Source organism: Osmerus eperlanus, chromosome 1, assembly GCF_963692335.1.
Source record: "Osmerus eperlanus chromosome 1, fOsmEpe2.1, whole genome shotgun sequence".
Taxonomy (NCBI): Eukaryota; Metazoa; Chordata; class Actinopteri; order Osmeriformes; family Osmeridae; genus Osmerus; species Osmerus eperlanus.
This window is the reverse complement of record NC_085018.1, coordinates 3365456-3381432: the sequence shown is the minus strand read 5'-3', so window position 1 is coordinate 3381432 and position 15977 is coordinate 3365456. Positions and strand designations below refer to the sequence as shown.

General features: G+C 51.9%; 15 non-coding genes across 15 annotated transcripts; 7 read left to right on the top strand and 8 right to left on the bottom strand.

Moving 5' to 3' along the window:
- Nucleotides 1–796: 796 nt before the first annotated feature.
- On the bottom strand, nt 797–993 carry LOC134030633 (U2 spliceosomal RNA). Its single transcript, XR_009931712.1, has one exon. It is a non-coding gene; the product is annotated as a U2 spliceosomal RNA (small nuclear RNA).
- Nucleotides 994–1255: 262 nt separating this feature from the next.
- LOC134030923 (U6 spliceosomal RNA) lies at nt 1256–1362 on the top strand. Its single transcript, XR_009931779.1, has one exon. It is a non-coding gene; the product is annotated as a U6 spliceosomal RNA (small nuclear RNA).
- Nucleotides 1363–2485: 1123 nt separating this feature from the next.
- LOC134030611 (U2 spliceosomal RNA) lies at nt 2486–2682 on the bottom strand. The gene has a single exon (XR_009931710.1). It is a non-coding gene; the product is annotated as a U2 spliceosomal RNA (small nuclear RNA).
- A 262-nt stretch (nt 2683–2944) lies between these two features.
- LOC134030918 (U6 spliceosomal RNA) lies at nt 2945–3051 on the top strand. Its single transcript, XR_009931776.1, has one exon. It is a non-coding gene; the product is annotated as a U6 spliceosomal RNA (small nuclear RNA).
- Nucleotides 3052–4173: 1122 nt separating this feature from the next.
- Nucleotides 4174–4370, bottom strand: LOC134030600 (U2 spliceosomal RNA). Its single transcript, XR_009931709.1, has one exon. It is a non-coding gene; the product is annotated as a U2 spliceosomal RNA (small nuclear RNA).
- A 262-nt stretch (nt 4371–4632) lies between these two features.
- LOC134030914 (U6 spliceosomal RNA) lies at nt 4633–4739 on the top strand. The gene has a single exon (XR_009931774.1). It is a non-coding gene; the product is annotated as a U6 spliceosomal RNA (small nuclear RNA).
- Nucleotides 4740–5861: 1122 nt separating this feature from the next.
- Nucleotides 5862–6058, bottom strand: LOC134030588 (U2 spliceosomal RNA). Its single transcript, XR_009931708.1, has one exon. It is a non-coding gene; the product is annotated as a U2 spliceosomal RNA (small nuclear RNA).
- Nucleotides 6059–6320: 262 nt separating this feature from the next.
- On the top strand, nt 6321–6427 carry LOC134030910 (U6 spliceosomal RNA). Its single transcript, XR_009931773.1, has one exon. It is a non-coding gene; the product is annotated as a U6 spliceosomal RNA (small nuclear RNA).
- Nucleotides 6428–7549: 1122 nt separating this feature from the next.
- Nucleotides 7550–7746, bottom strand: LOC134030577 (U2 spliceosomal RNA). Its single transcript, XR_009931707.1, has one exon. It is a non-coding gene; the product is annotated as a U2 spliceosomal RNA (small nuclear RNA).
- Nucleotides 7747–8008: 262 nt separating this feature from the next.
- On the top strand, nt 8009–8115 carry LOC134030908 (U6 spliceosomal RNA). Its single transcript, XR_009931771.1, has one exon. It is a non-coding gene; the product is annotated as a U6 spliceosomal RNA (small nuclear RNA).
- Nucleotides 8116–9245: 1130 nt separating this feature from the next.
- LOC134030566 (U2 spliceosomal RNA) lies at nt 9246–9442 on the bottom strand. The gene has a single exon (XR_009931706.1). It is a non-coding gene; the product is annotated as a U2 spliceosomal RNA (small nuclear RNA).
- Nucleotides 9443–9704: 262 nt separating this feature from the next.
- On the top strand, nt 9705–9811 carry LOC134030898 (U6 spliceosomal RNA). Its single transcript, XR_009931768.1, has one exon. It is a non-coding gene; the product is annotated as a U6 spliceosomal RNA (small nuclear RNA).
- A 1128-nt stretch (nt 9812–10939) lies between these two features.
- LOC134030555 (U2 spliceosomal RNA) lies at nt 10940–11136 on the bottom strand. Its single transcript, XR_009931705.1, has one exon. It is a non-coding gene; the product is annotated as a U2 spliceosomal RNA (small nuclear RNA).
- A 262-nt stretch (nt 11137–11398) lies between these two features.
- Nucleotides 11399–11505, top strand: LOC134030890 (U6 spliceosomal RNA). Its single transcript, XR_009931765.1, has one exon. It is a non-coding gene; the product is annotated as a U6 spliceosomal RNA (small nuclear RNA).
- Nucleotides 11506–12591: 1086 nt separating this feature from the next.
- Nucleotides 12592–12773, bottom strand: LOC134030879 (U2 spliceosomal RNA). Its single transcript, XR_009931760.1, has one exon. It is a non-coding gene; the product is annotated as a U2 spliceosomal RNA (small nuclear RNA).
- Between the last annotated feature and the right edge of the window lie 3204 nt (nt 12774–15977).

Sequence of the window (15977 nt, the reverse complement as noted above, 5' to 3'; positions counted from 1 at the left end):
CGCACGCACGCACGCACGCACGCACGCACGCACGCACTCCTCTAGGGGGGGTAAATATTGTCCAAACAACTGAAAATGAGTCCCCTATGGTTTAAAGGAAGATGGGGAAACTCAACAGTGTATTAACATGAACCGCCAAATGAGGCCAATACCAATGGAATTACACTTGCTTATTTGACTCGATGGGTTCAATAAGAGCAAGAATGGTCAAGTTAAGTAAGTACGTTCAAATGAAACGTACATGAAATAACATGGCAAATGAATGAAATCAATTGCGAGGCAAACGTGTGTCACAAAAGGAAGGTGGACTCTTAGGTGGGTGGACTCTTACCTACACCATCATGATTATTGTAAACCAGAGATGGAAAGCCAGAGGTGGGTGAGGAATGACAAGGACAAAGCCAGAGCTGAGAAGAAGGTCTCAGGAGATGGAGAATCCACAGAACAATGCTTCACAATTCCTTTTATGCCCAAGAACAACCCATAAGTCCACATCTTCACTTATGAACGTATGACTCGCAATGCTACAGTAAGTTACACAACGAGATGTGAGAGCCATCAAGTAGAGACTGCTGCTGCTGCTGCGTCCAGCAACTCGAGATTTTAAGCATATGACTGGTGGGGGCATGATGATGACACCCGGCCTCACTCACCTCACTCACCTCACTCACCTCACTCACCTCACTCACCTCACTCACCTCACTCACCTCACTCACCTCACTCACCTCACTCACCTCACTCACCTCACTCACCTCACTCACCTCACCACACCAGGGTTTCCCTTTGACACACTTAGAAAGAGTGCACCGTTCCCCGGAGGAGCTGCGATACCGGGGCGATGCGCGGAGCGGACGGAGCGAGCCCTCGTTCCGACTCCCTGTTTGCAAAAATCTGCTTAATAAGAACTGGTCGCCCCCGTGGGAGACCTATCAGATATTAAACTGACAAGAACAGAAACTACACTTGATCTGAGCCAAAAGGCCGAGAAGCGATGACCCCCATTACTCCACGATACCCGCGCACGGCCCCTCAGTACCCTTGCGCTGCTCCACGGCGACGGACGACAACGACCATACTAGACTAGGGCGAGACTAGACTAGAGTAGGGGGTGGGGTGCAGGGGTTGTTAGCAGTAGGGGTAGAGGGGTAGAGGGGATGGCGAGGGAGGGGGCCGGCCCTCGCGCTTCAACCCCGCCCCAAGACGACTCGACCAGTGACGTGCCGGATATATAGGGGTTGGTGCAGCTGCCTGTCTTGTGCTCGCTACGGCAGCACATCTAATAAAATTGGATCGATACAGAGAAGATTAGCATGGCCCCTGCGAAAGGATGACACGCAAATCCGTGAAGCGTTCCGAATTTTGGATCATCATCATCCCACCTTTTAGGGTTAGGGCTAGACCTTGACCGACGACCACCTAGTTGTAAACAAACAAACAAACAAACAATCCCCCCAATTTTTTTTTTTTTTTTTTTTTTTTTTTAAGTAAAAGGGCGGGAAAACGGCAGGCCAAAGGAAAAGGGCTTCGCCTCACCGGCGTATTCCTTATTTTTGGGCATTTATTCACTAGTTTGTTGGTTGCTTGGTTGGTTGGTTGGTTGGTTGGTTGGTTGGTTGGTTGATTGGTTGGTTGGTTGGTTGATTGGTTGGTTGATTGGTTGGTTGATTGGTTGATTGGTTGGTCGACGCACGCACGCACGCACGCACGCACGCACGCACGCACTCCTCTAGGGGGGGTAAATATTGTCCAAACAACTGAAAATGAGTCCCCTATGGTTTAAAGGAAGATGGGGAAACTCAACAGTGTATTAACATGAACCGCCAAATGAGGCCAATACCAATGGAATTACACTTGCTTATTTGACTCGATGGGTTCAATAAGAGCAAGAATGGTCAAGTTAAGTAAGTACGTTCAAATGAAACGTACATGAAATAACATGGCAAATGAATGAAATCAATTGCGAGGCAAACGTGTGTCACAAAAGGAAGGTGGACTCTTAGGTGGGTGGACTCTTACCTACACCATCATGATTATTGTAAACCAGAGATGGAAAGCCAGAGGTGGGTGAGGAATGACAAGGACAAAGCCAGAGCTGAGAAGAAGGTCTCAGGAGATGGAGAATCCACAGAACAATGCTTCACAATTCCTTTTATGCCCAAGAACAACCCATAAGTCCACATCTTCACTTATGAACGTATGACTCGCAATGCTACAGTAAGTTACACAACGAGATGTGAGAGCCATCAAGTAGAGACTGCTGCTGCTGCTGCGTCCAGCAACTCGAGATTTTAAGCATATGACTGGTGGGGGCATGATGATGACACCCGGCCTCACTCACCTCACTCACCTCACTCACCTCACTCACCTCACTCACCTCACTCACCTCACTCACCTCACTCACCTCACTCACCTCACTCACCTCACTCACCTCACTCACCTCACTCACCTCACCACACCACACAGGGTTTCCCTTTGACACACTTAGAAAGAGTGCACCGTTCCCCGGAGGAGCTGCGATACCGGGGCGATGCGCGGAGCGGACGGAGCGAGCCCTCGTTCCGACTCCCTGTTTGCAAAAATCTGCTTAATAAGAACTGGTCGCCCCCGTGGGAGACCTATCAGATATTAAACTGACAAGAACAGAAACTACACTTGATCTGAGCCAAAAGGCCGAGAAGCGATGACCCCCATTACTCCACGATACCCGCGCACGGCCCCTCAGTACCCTTGCGCTGCTCCACGGCGACGGACGACAACGACCATACTAGACTAGGGCGAGACTAGACTAGAGTAGGGGGTGGGGTGCAGGGGTTGTTAGCAGTAGGGGTAGAGGGGTAGAGGGGATGGCGAGGGAGGGGGCCGGCCCTCGCGCTTCAACCCCGCCCCAAGACGACTCGACCAGTGACGTGCCGGATATATAGGGGTTGGTGCAGCTGCCTGTCTTGTGCTCGCTACGGCAGCACATCTAATAAAATTGGATCGATACAGAGAAGATTAGCATGGCCCCTGCGAAAGGATGACACGCAAATCCGTGAAGCGTTCCGAATTTTGGATCATCATCATCCCACCTTTTAGGGTTAGGGCTAGACCTTGACCGACGACCACCTAGTTGTAAACAAACAAACAAACAAACAATCCCCCCAATTTTTTTTTTTTTTTTTTTTTTTTTTTAAGTAAAAGGGCGGGAAAACGGCAGGCCAAAGGAAAAGGGCTTCGCCTCACCGGCGTATTCCTTATTTTTGGGCATTTATTCACTAGTTTGTTGGTTGCTTGGTTGGTTGGTTGGTTGGTTGGTTGGTTGGTTGGTTATTGGTTGGTTGGTTGGTTGATTGGTTGGTTGATTGGTTGGTTGATTGGTTGATTGGTTGGTCGACGCACGCACGCACGCACGCACGCACGCACGCACGCACTCCTCTAGGGGGGGTAAATATTGTCCAAACAACTGAAAATGAGTCCCCTATGGTTTAAAGGAAGATGGGGAAACTCAACAGTGTATTAACATGAACCGCCAAATGAGGCCAATACCAATGGAATTACACTTGCTTATTTGACTCGATGGGTTCAATAAGAGCAAGAATGGTCAAGTTAAGTAAGTACGTTCAAATGAAACGTACATGAAATAACATGGCAAATGAATGAAATCAATTGCGAGGCAAACGTGTGTCACAAAAGGAAGGTGGACTCTTAGGTGGGTGGACTCTTACCTACACCATCATGATTATTGTAAACCAGAGATGGAAAGCCAGAGGTGGGTGAGGAATGACAAGGACAAAGCCAGAGCTGAGAAGAAGGTCTCAGGAGATGGAGAATCCACAGAACAATGCTTCACAATTCCTTTTATGCCCAAGAACAACCCATAAGTCCACATCTTCACTTATGAACGTATGACTCGCAATGCTACAGTAAGTTACACAACGAGATGTGAGAGCCATCAAGTAGAGACTGCTGCTGCTGCTGCGTCCAGCAACTCGAGATTTTAAGCATATGACTGGTGGGGGCATGATGATGACACCCGGCCTCACTCACCTCACTCACCTCACTCACCTCACTCACCTCACTCACCTCACTCACCTCACTCACCTCACTCACCTCACTCACCTCACTCACCTCACTCACCTCACTCACCTCACTCACCTCACCACACCACACAGGGTTTCCCTTTGACACACTTAGAAAGAGTGCACCGTTCCCCGGAGGAGCTGCGATACCGGGGCGATGCGCGGAGCGGACGGAGCGAGCCCTCGTTCCGACTCCCTGTTTGCAAAAATCTGCTTAATAAGAACTGGTCGCCCCCGTGGGAGACCTATCAGATATTAAACTGACAAGAACAGAAACTACACTTGATCTGAGCCAAAAGGCCGAGAAGCGATGACCCCCATTACTCCACGATACCCGCGCACGGCCCCTCAGTACCCTTGCGCTGCTCCACGGCGACGGACGACAACGACCATACTAGACTAGGGCGAGACTAGACTAGAGTAGGGGGTGGGGTGCAGGGGTTGTTAGCAGTAGGGGTAGAGGGGTAGAGGGGATGGCGAGGGAGGGGGCCGGCCCTCGCGCTTCAACCCCGCCCCAAGACGACTCGACCAGTGACGTGCCGGATATATAGGGGTTGGTGCAGCTGCCTGTCTTGTGCTCGCTACGGCAGCACATCTAATAAAATTGGATCGATACAGAGAAGATTAGCATGGCCCCTGCGAAAGGATGACACGCAAATCCGTGAAGCGTTCCGAATTTTGGATCATCATCATCCCACCTTTTAGGGTTAGGGCTAGACCTTGACCGACGACCACCTAGTTGTAAACAAACAAACAAACAAACAATCCCCCCAATTTTTTTTTTTTTTTTTTTTTTTTTTTAAGTAAAAGGGCGGGAAAACGGCAGGCCAAAGGAAAAGGGCTTCGCCTCACCGGCGTATTCCTTATTTTTGGGCATTTATTCACTAGTTTGTTGGTTGCTTGGTTGGTTGGTTGGTTGGTTGGTTGGTTGGTTGGTTGATTGGTTGGTTGGTTGGTTGATTGGTTGGTTGATTGGTTGGTTGATTGGTTGATTGGTTGGTCGACGCACGCACGCACGCACGCACGCACGCACGCACGCACTCCTCTAGGGGGGGTAAATATTGTCCAAACAACTGAAAATGAGTCCCCTATGGTTTAAAGGAAGATGGGGAAACTCAACAGTGTATTAACATGAACCGCCAAATGAGGCCAATACCAATGGAATTACACTTGCTTATTTGACTCGATGGGTTCAATAAGAGCAAGAATGGTCAAGTTAAGTAAGTACGTTCAAATGAAACGTACATGAAATAACATGGCAAATGAATGAAATCAATTGCGAGGCAAACGTGTGTCACAAAAGGAAGGTGGACTCTTAGGTGGGTGGACTCTTACCTACACCATCATGATTATTGTAAACCAGAGATGGAAAGCCAGAGGTGGGTGAGGAATGACAAGGACAAAGCCAGAGCTGAGAAGAAGGTCTCAGGAGATGGAGAATCCACAGAACAATGCTTCACAATTCCTTTTATGCCCAAGAACAACCCATAAGTCCACATCTTCACTTATGAACGTATGACTCGCAATGCTACAGTAAGTTACACAACGAGATGTGAGAGCCATCAAGTAGAGACTGCTGCTGCTGCTGCGTCCAGCAACTCGAGATTTTAAGCATATGACTGGTGGGGGCATGATGATGACACCCGGCCTCACTCACCTCACTCACCTCACTCACCTCACTCACCTCACTCACCTCACTCACCTCACTCACCTCACTCACCTCACTCACCTCACTCACCTCACTCACCTCACTCACCTCACTCACCTCACCACACCCACAGGGTTTCCCTTTGACACACTTAGAAAGAGTGCACCGTTCCCCGGAGGAGCTGCGATACCGGGGCGATGCGCGGAGCGGACGGAGCGAGCCCTCGTTCCGACTCCCTGTTTGCAAAAATCTGCTTAATAAGAACTGGTCGCCCCCGTGGGAGACCTATCAGATATTAAACTGACAAGAACAGAAACTACACTTGATCTGAGCCAAAAGGCCGAGAAGCGATGACCCCCATTACTCCACGATACCCGCGCACGGCCCCTCAGTACCCTTGCGCTGCTCCACGGCGACGGACGACAACGACCATACTAGACTAGGGCGAGACTAGACTAGAGTAGGGGGTGGGGTGCAGGGGTTGTTAGCAGTAGGGGTAGAGGGGTAGAGGGGATGGCGAGGGAGGGGGCCGGCCCTCGCGCTTCAACCCCGCCCCAAGACGACTCGACCAGTGACGTGCCGGATATATAGGGGTTGGTGCAGCTGCCTGTCTTGTGCTCGCTACGGCAGCACATCTAATAAAATTGGATCGATACAGAGAAGATTAGCATGGCCCCTGCGAAAGGATGACACGCAAATCCGTGAAGCGTTCCGAATTTTGGATCATCATCATCCCACCTTTTAGGGTTAGGGCTAGACCTTGACCGACGACCACCTAGTTGTAAACAAACAAACAAACAAACAATCCCCCCAATTTTTTTTTTTTTTTTTTTTTTTTTTTAAGTAAAAGGGCGGGAAAACGGCAGGCCAAAGGAAAAGGGCTTCGCCTCACCGGCGTATTCCTTATTTTTGGGCATTTATTCACTAGTTTGTTGGTTGCTTGGTTGGTTGGTTGGTTGGTTGGTTGGTTGGTTGGTTGATTGGTTGGTTGGTTGGTTGATTGGTTGGTTGATTGGTTGGTTGATTGGTTGATTGGTTGGTCGACGCACGCACGCACGCACGCACGCACGCACGCACGCACTCCTCTAGGGGGGGTAAATATTGTCCAAACACAACTGAAAATGAGTCCCCTATGGTTTAAAGGAAGATGGGGAAACTCAACAGTGTATTAACATGAACCGCCAAATGAGGCCAATACCAATGGAATTACACTTGCTTATTTGACTCGATGGGTTCAATAAGAGCAAGAATGGTCAAGTTAAGTAAGTACGTTCAAATGAAACGTACATGAAATAACATGGCAAATGAATGAAATCAATTGCGAGGCAAACGTGTGTCACAAAAGGAAGGTGGACTCTTAGGTGGGTGGACTCTTACCTACACCATCATGATTATTGTAAACCAGAGATGGAAAGCCAGAGGTGGGTGAGGAATGACAAGGACAAAGCCAGAGCTGAGAAGAAGGTCTCAGGAGATGGAGAATCCACAGAACAATGCTTCACAATTCCTTTTATGCCCAAGAACAACCCATAAGTCCACATCTTCACTTATGAACGTATGACTCGCAATGCTACAGTAAGTTACACAACGAGATGTGAGAGCCATCAAGTAGAGACTGCTGCTGCTGCTGCGTCCAGCAACTCGAGATTTTAAGCATATGACTGGTGGGGGCATGATGATGACACCCGGCCTCACTCACCTCACTCACCTCACTCACCTCACTCACCTCACTCACCTCACTCACCTCACTCACCTCACTCACCTCACTCACCTCACTCACCTCACTCACCTCACTCACCTCACTCACCTCACCACACACAGGGTTTCCCTTTGACACACTTAGAAAGAGTGCACCGTTCCCCGGAGGAGCTGCGATACCGGGGCGATGCGCGGAGCGGACGGAGCGAGCCCTCGTTCCGACTCCCTGTTTGCAAAAATCTGCTTAATAAGAACTGGTCGCCCCCGTGGGAGACCTATCAGATATTAAACTGACAAGAACAGAAACTACACTTGATCTGAGCCAAAAGGCCGAGAAGCGATGACCCCCATTACTCCACGATACCCGCGCACGGCCCCTCAGTACCCTTGCGCTGCTCCACGGCGACGGACGACAACGACCATACTAGACTAGGGCGAGACTAGACTAGAGTAGGGGGTGGGGTGCAGGGGTTGTTAGCAGTAGGGGTAGAGGGGTAGAGGGGATGGCGAGGGAGGGGGCCGGCCCTCGCGCTTCAACCCCGCCCCAAGACGACTCGACCAGTGACGTGCCGGATATATAGGGGTTGGTGCAGCTGCCTGTCTTGTGCTCGCTACGGCAGCACATCTAATAAAATTGGATCGATACAGAGAAGATTAGCATGGCCCCTGCGAAAGGATGACACGCAAATCCGTGAAGCGTTCCGAATTTTGGATCATCATCATCCCACCTTTTAGGGTTAGGGCTAGACCTTGACCGACGACCACCTAGTTGTAAACAAACAAACAAACAAACAATCCCCCCAATTTTTTTTTTTTTTTTTTTTTTTTTTTAAGTAAAAGGGCGGGAAAACGGCAGGCCAAAGGAAAAGGGCTTCGCCTCACCGGCGTATTCCTTATTTTTGGGCATTTATTCACTAGTTTGTTGGTTGCTTGGTTGGTTGGTTGGTTGGTTGGTTGGTTGGTTGGTTGATTGGTTGGTTGGTTGGTTGATTGGTTGGTTGATTGGTTGGTTGATTGGTTGATTGGTTGGTCGACGCACGCACGCACGCACGCACGCACGCACGCACGCACTCCTCTAGGGGGGGTAAATATTGTCCAAACAACTGAAAATGAGTCCCCTATGGTTTAAAGGAAGATGGGGAAACTCAACAGTGTATTAACATGAACCGCCAAATGAGGCCAATACCAATGGAATTACACTTGCTTATTTGACTCGATGGGTTCAATAAGAGCAAGAATGGTCAAGTTAAGTAAGTACGTTCAAATGAAACGTACATGAAATAACATGGCAAATGAATGAAATCAATTGCGAGGCAAACGTGTGTCACAAAAGGAAGGTGGACTCTTAGGTGGGTGGACTCTTACCTACACCATCATGATTATTGTAAACCAGAGATGGAAAGCCAGAGGTGGGTGAGGAATGACAAGGACAAAGCCAGAGCTGAGAAGAAGGTCTCAGGAGATGGAGAATCCACAGAACAATGCTTCACAATTCCTTTTATGCCCAAGAACAACCCATAAGTCCACATCTTCACTTATGAACGTATGACTCGCAATGCTACAGTAAGTTACACAACGAGATGTGAGAGCCATCAAGTAGAGACTGCTGCTGCTGCTGCGTCCAGCAACTCGAGATTTTAAGCATATGACTGGTGGGGGCATGATGATGACACCCGGCCTCACTCACCTCACTCACCTCACTCACCTCACTCACCTCACTCACCTCACTCACCTCACTCACCTCACTCACCTCACTCACCTCACTCACCTCACTCACCTCACTCACCTCACTCACCTCACTCACCTCACCACACCACAGGGTTTCCCTTTGACACACTTAGAAAGAGTGCACCGTTCCCCGGAGGAGCTGCGATACCGGGGCGATGCGCGGAGCGGACGGAGCGAGCCCTCGTTCCGACTCCCTGTTTGCAAAAATCTGCTTAATAAGAACTGGTCGCCCCCGTGGGAGACCTATCAGATATTAAACTGACAAGAACAGAAACTACACTTGATCTGAGCCAAAAGGCCGAGAAGCGATGACCCCCATTACTCCACGATACCCGCGCACGGCCCCTCAGTACCCTTGCGCTGCTCCACGGCGACGGACGACAACGACCATACTAGACTAGGGCGAGACTAGACTAGAGTAGGGGGTGGGGTGCAGGGGTTGTTAGCAGTAGGGGTAGAGGGGTAGAGGGGATGGCGAGGGAGGGGGCCGGCCCTCGCGCTTCAACCCCGCCCCAAGACGACTCGACCAGTGACGTGCCGGATATATAGGGGTTGGTGCAGCTGCCTGTCTTGTGCTCGCTACGGCAGCACATCTAATAAAATTGGATCGATACAGAGAAGATTAGCATGGCCCCTGCGAAAGGATGACACGCAAATCCGTGAAGCGTTCCGAATTTTGGATCATCATCATCCCACCTTTTAGGGTTAGGGCTAGACCTTGACCGACGACCACCTAGTTGTAAACAAACAAACAAACAAACAATCCCCCCAATTTTTTTTTTTTTTTTTTTTTTTTTTTAAGTAAAAGGGCGGGAAAACGGCAGGCCAAAGGAAAAGGGCTTCGCCTCACCGGCGTATTCCTTATTTTTGGGCATTTATTCACTAGTTTGTTGGTTGCTTGGTTGGTTGGTTGGTTGGTTGGTTGGTTGGTTGGTTGATTGGTTGGTTGGTTGGTTGATTGGTTGGTTGATTGGTTGGTTGATTGGTTGATTGGTTGGTCGACGCACGCACGCACGCACGCACGCACGCACGCACGCACTCCTCTAGGGGGGGTAAATATTGTCCAAACAACTGAAAATGAGTCCCCTATGGTTTAAAGGAAGATGGGGAAACTCAACAGTGTATTAACATGAACCGCCAAATGAGGCCAATACCAATGGAATTACACTTGCTTATTTGACTCGATGGGTTCAATAAGAGCAAGAATGGTCAAGTTAAGTAAGTACGTTCAAATGAAACGTACATGAAATAACATGGCAAATGAATGAAATCAATTGCGAGGCAAACGTGTGTCACAAAAGGAAGGTGGACTCTTAGGTGGGTGGACTCTTACCTACACCATCATGATTATTGTAAACCAGAGATGGAAAGCCAGAGGTGGGTGAGGAATGACAAGGACAAAGCCAGAGCTGAGAAGAAGGTCTCAGGAGATGGAGAATCCACAGAACAATGCTTCACAATTCCTTTTATGCCCAAGAACAACCCATAAGTCCACATCTTCACTTATGAACGTATGACTCGCAATGCTACAGTAAGTTACACAACGAGATGTGAGAGCCATCAAGTAGAGACTGCTGCTGCTGCTGCGTCCAGCAACTCGAGATTTTAAGCATATGACTGGTGGGGGCATGATGATGACACCCGGCCTCACTCACCTCACTCACCTCACTCACCTCACTCACCTCACTCACCTCACTCACCTCACTCACCTCACTCACCTCACTCACCTCACTCACCTCACTCACCTCACTCACCTCACTCACCTCACTCACCTCACCACACAAGGGTTTCCCTTTGACACACTTAGAAAGAGTGCACCGTTCCCCGGAGGAGCTGCGATACCGGGGCGATGCGCGGAGCGGACGGAGCGAGCCCTCGTTCCGACTCCCTGTTTGCAAAAATCTGCTTAATAAGAACTGGTCGCCCCCGTGGGAGACCTATCAGATATTAAACTGACAAGAACAGAAACTACACTTGATCTGAGCCAAAAGGCCGAGAAGCGATGACCCCCATTACTCCACGATACCCGCGCACGGCCCCTCAGTACCCTTGCGCTGCTCCACGGCGACGGACGACAACGACCATACTAGACTAGGGCGAGACTAGACTAGAGTAGGGGGTGGGGTGCAGGGGTTGTTAGCAGTAGGGGTAGAGGGGTAGAGGGGATGGCGAGGGAGGGGGCCGGCCCTCGCGCTTCAACCCCGCCCCAAGACGACTCGACCAGTGACGTGCCGGATATATAGGGGTTGGTGCAGCTGCCTGTCTTGTGCTCGCTACGGCAGCACATCTAATAAAATTGGATCGATACAGAGAAGATTAGCATGGCCCCTGCGAAAGGATGACACGCAAATCCGTGAAGCGTTCCGAATTTTGGATCATCATCATCCCACCTTTTAGGGTTAGGGCTAGACCTTGACCGACGACCACCTAGTTGTAAACAAACAAACAAACAAACAATCCCCCCAATTTTTTTTTTTTTTTTTTTTTTTTTTTAAGTAAAAGGGCGGGAAAACGGCAGGCCAAAGGAAAAGGGCTTCGCCTCACCGGCGTATTCCTTATTTTTGGGCATTTATTCACTAGTTTGTTGGTTGCTTGGTTGGTTGGTTGGTTGGTTGGTTGGTTGGTTGGTTGATTGGTTGGTTGGTTGGTTGATTGGTTGGTTGATTGGTTGGTTGATTGGTTGATTGGTTGGTCGACGCACGCACGCACGCACGCACGCACGCACGCACGCACTCCTCTAGGGGGGGTAAATATTGTCCAAACAACTGAAAATGAGTCCCCTATGGTTTAAAGGAAGATGGGGAAACTCAACAGTGTATTAACATGAACCGCCAAATGAGGCCAATACCAATGGAATTACACTTGCTTATTTGACTCGATGGGTTCAATAAGAGCAAGAATGGTCAAGTTAAGTAAGTACGTTCAAATGAAACGTACATGAAATAACATGGCAAATGAATGAAATCAATTGCGAGGCAAACGTGTGTCACAAAAGGAAGGTGGACTCTTAGGTGGGTGGACTCTTACCTACACCATCATGATTATTGTAAACCAGAGATGGAAAGCCAGAGGTGGGTGAGGAATGACAAGGACAAAGCCAGAGCTGAGAAGAAGGTCTCAGGAGATGGAGAATCCACAGAACAATGCTTCACAATTCCTTTTATGCCCAAGAACAACCCATAAGTCCACATCTTCACTTATGAACGTATGACTCGCAATGCTACAGTAAGTTACACAACGAGATGTGAGAGCCATCAAGTAGAGACTGCTGCTGCTGCTGCGTCCAGCAACTCGAGATTTTAAGCATATGACTGGTGGGGGCATGATGATGACACCCGGCCTCACTCACCTCACTCACCTCACTCACCTCACTCACCTCACTCACCTCACTCACCTCACTCACCTCACTCACCTCACTCACCTCACCACACCCACAGGGTTTCCCTTTGACACACTTAGAAAGAGTGCACCGTTCCCCGGAGGAGCTGCGATACCGGGGCGATGCGCGGAGCGGACGGAGCGAGCCCTCGTTCCCACTCCCTGTTTGCAAAAATCTGCTTAATAAGAACTGGTCGCCCCCGTGGGAGACCTATCAGATATTAAACTGACAAGAACAGAATTTTTTTAGTTTTAAAAGTTTTATTCACACCCGACACAACACAATAAAGGCGTGGGGCCTAGACCCCACTCACCCAACCGACACTGTCCGCACAAACCCCAATACACACCTCCTAGCCCCCATCAGAAAACCCTCGCCCGGCCCAAACCCCACACCCCCAGCCCCCTTCACACACACAACAAATCAATAAATAAACCAAATAATAGGAATAACAGAAAACAAAAACCACAAAACCCACACCAAACCCCCCGTAGGGCCAATACACAAAACCCGGGGCTACACACAGGGGCAGGGTACACAGGGACACACTCAGGACATCACTGGTCAAAAGACCACGCTCAGGGCCCAATCCCAGAAAACCACAAAAAACACAGACAGGGTGACCCTCCCACACCAAAAACAACACCACCCAAAACAAAACCCCCGCCCCTCACAGGAGGCCAAGACCCCCCTTCCACCTCTCTCTGGCCGCGTGCATCCCCCACCTCCTAACATCCACCCCCACCCTCACCCGTAAACTATCCTCCACCCTCCTAACACACCCCTCCACCCCCCAGTCCACCCCTCTCTGCACCCACTCCTTCCTCGCCTGCCACAACACCCGTTTAAAAAGGCTGATGATCAGCCACAGGAGGAAGCGATTACGCCGCCCCCCTGACCACCCCACACCCCTCTCCACCCTCACCCATGTGAGCCTAAACCCTGTGACCACCCTGCCCAACAAAACCCCCGCCCTCGCCCACACTGCCCCCGCAAAAAGACAGTCCCACATGACGTGTCTTATGGACTCGTCACCGCTACAGGCGGCCCGCGGGCACACCGAGGTCCGTGCCAGGCCGTGCCGGTGCATGATCTCACGCACCGGCAGGCCCTTGTGGAGGCACAGCCAATTCAGGTCCTTGAGACCGTTGTCAAGACCGGGCAGTTGCACCGACGACCAGACCGTGGCGGGTATCCCCACCACGGCCGGCGCACAGACTCCCTGCACCAACTCGGCATACAGGGCCCTCTGACACAGGCCCAGTACCGGGTCCCTGGCCGCAGGGTGCAGCTTCATCCATTTGGCCGCTTGGCCAAAGTGCCACGGCAGCTGCTCCGCCCGGGGGCCCAGGTTGGACCACTCTATCAGGTGCCTCGCCTGATAAGAAAAGAAAAAACGTAGGAAGTGCCCAGAAGGGTGCAGCACCGGACTGGACAACTCTCCCAAAAGAAAACAAACAAACAAACACGCAGTCAAGCTTCAGCGGGAAGTGCGGCACGTCCCTCCCCCCCTGACTCACGGGGGCCAGCATGCGGACCCTCGACACGATCTCGTATCTCCCCCCCCAGAGGAAGCGAAACACGAGCCGCGTCAAGGGCCGCCGCACGCCGGCCGGCATGGGATACACGTAAGCCAGGAAGAGGAGAGTCGGCAACACCTCCATCTTCAGAACCAGTACTTTCCCCACGAATGTCAAAGTCCTGGCCTTCCACAGGGACAACTTCCGCTCAACCGCGTTTAGGCGCCTGGTCCAGTTGGCCGTGGCGCACTGGGCTGCCTGAAAACGCACCCCCAAGATCCGCAGGGGCCCTGCACAGTGAGCCAGCCCCCCTGGTACATCCGTCCTTCCCCTCCAGCGCCCAAAGAACTTCACCGACGACTTGGTGAGGTTGAGCACCGCACCAGAGGCCTTCGCGAAGTCTTGGAAGGTCTCCAAGGCACGGATCAGGCTAGCGTCGCTCCCCAGCAGCAGAGTGGTGTCGTCTGCGTACTGAGTCATCTTGACCCGTAGGCCCCCGCTACCTGGTACCAGTATCCCATCAACACCGGGGTCGGCCCGAATGACCGCCGCCAGGGGCTCCATGTAAAGGATAAACAGCAAGGGTGAGAGCGGGCACCCCTGCCTAACCCCTGAGACCAAGTCAAACCTCTGCCCCAAGTGCCCATTGATAGAAACCGTGCACCCCACGGCCGAGTACAGAGTACTCAGCCACCCGATGAACACGTGCCCTATCCCTAGCCTCTCTAACACCTTAAACAAAAAACCTCTGTGGACCCTATCGAACGCCTTTGCCTGGTCGAGGCCGGCTACCATCAGAGGCAGCTCGCGGTCCCCGGCCCAGGCTATGACGTCCCGGAGCAGCTGGAGATTCCAGCGCACGGACCGGCCCCCTACGCCACAGGTCTGGTCCTCGTGCACGACGACCGGGAGTGCTGTGCGCAGCCGGTCCGCCAAGACCTTAGCCAACAGTTTGTAGTCCACGCACAGCATGGTCAATGGCCGCCAGTTCCCCAGGTCGGTGCCGTCCCCTCCCTTCGACAGGAGGGACAGCACCCCGTCGGCCATCGACCCTCCCAGGGTCGCCGTGCCGAGGACCTCGGTGAGGACCTCGAGGACCGCCGGCCCGATCACATCCCAAAACTTGAGATAGAACTCGGCCGGCAGCCCATCGAGGCCCGGCACCTTCCGCCGGCCCATGCGCCTCAGTGCTCCCTCCAGCTCCCCAAGGGACAACGGAGCCTCCATGGCCGCCGCCACCTCTGGAGGCGCCCGCCGGGTCAACGCACTAAGGAAGACCTCGCCATAACCCTCATCTACCTCCCTAGCACTAAACAAAACGCGGTAATAGTCGGTGGCGGCCTCCACCATACGGGCAGGCTCCGCTGCTATGTGGCCCTGGAGGTCCCTCACCCCCGCGAACACTGACCTCCTCTTCGCCGCTTTGACCGAGGCAAAGAAAGAGGCCGAGCACGTCTCATTCTCTTCCAAGAAATCCTGACGCGCCCTCAAGAGGTAGGCGCGAGCACGACGCTCGTGGATGACCCTCAAACGGACCTTGAGAGCGGCACACCGCTGCAAGTCGGGGGACACTCCCAGGTTTCCCAAGGAATGCTCCAGCTCAAGTTGGTGCTGCAGCCGTGCAATCTCCGCCCTCAAAGCCTTCGCCTGCCTCCTGCAGTGCCCCTGGATAAAGTCCCTCAGTCGGCCCTTAACAGTCTCCCACCACTCGACCACCCCCGCGTAGAAGGGCTTAAGGCCCACGAGGCCCTGATAGAAGTGGGCCACGGAGTCGCAAAACTCCCGCTCCTCCAAGACCCCCAGGTTGAGGCGCCAGTACCCCCGGCCAAAGACCGGCACCCGAGCCCGCACCGTCAAGAGGACCCCATCATGGTCCGAGAAGAATACAGGGAGCACCCGGCCTGACACCGGTCCCAAAGACCGAGGCAAGAAAACGTAGTCTAAAC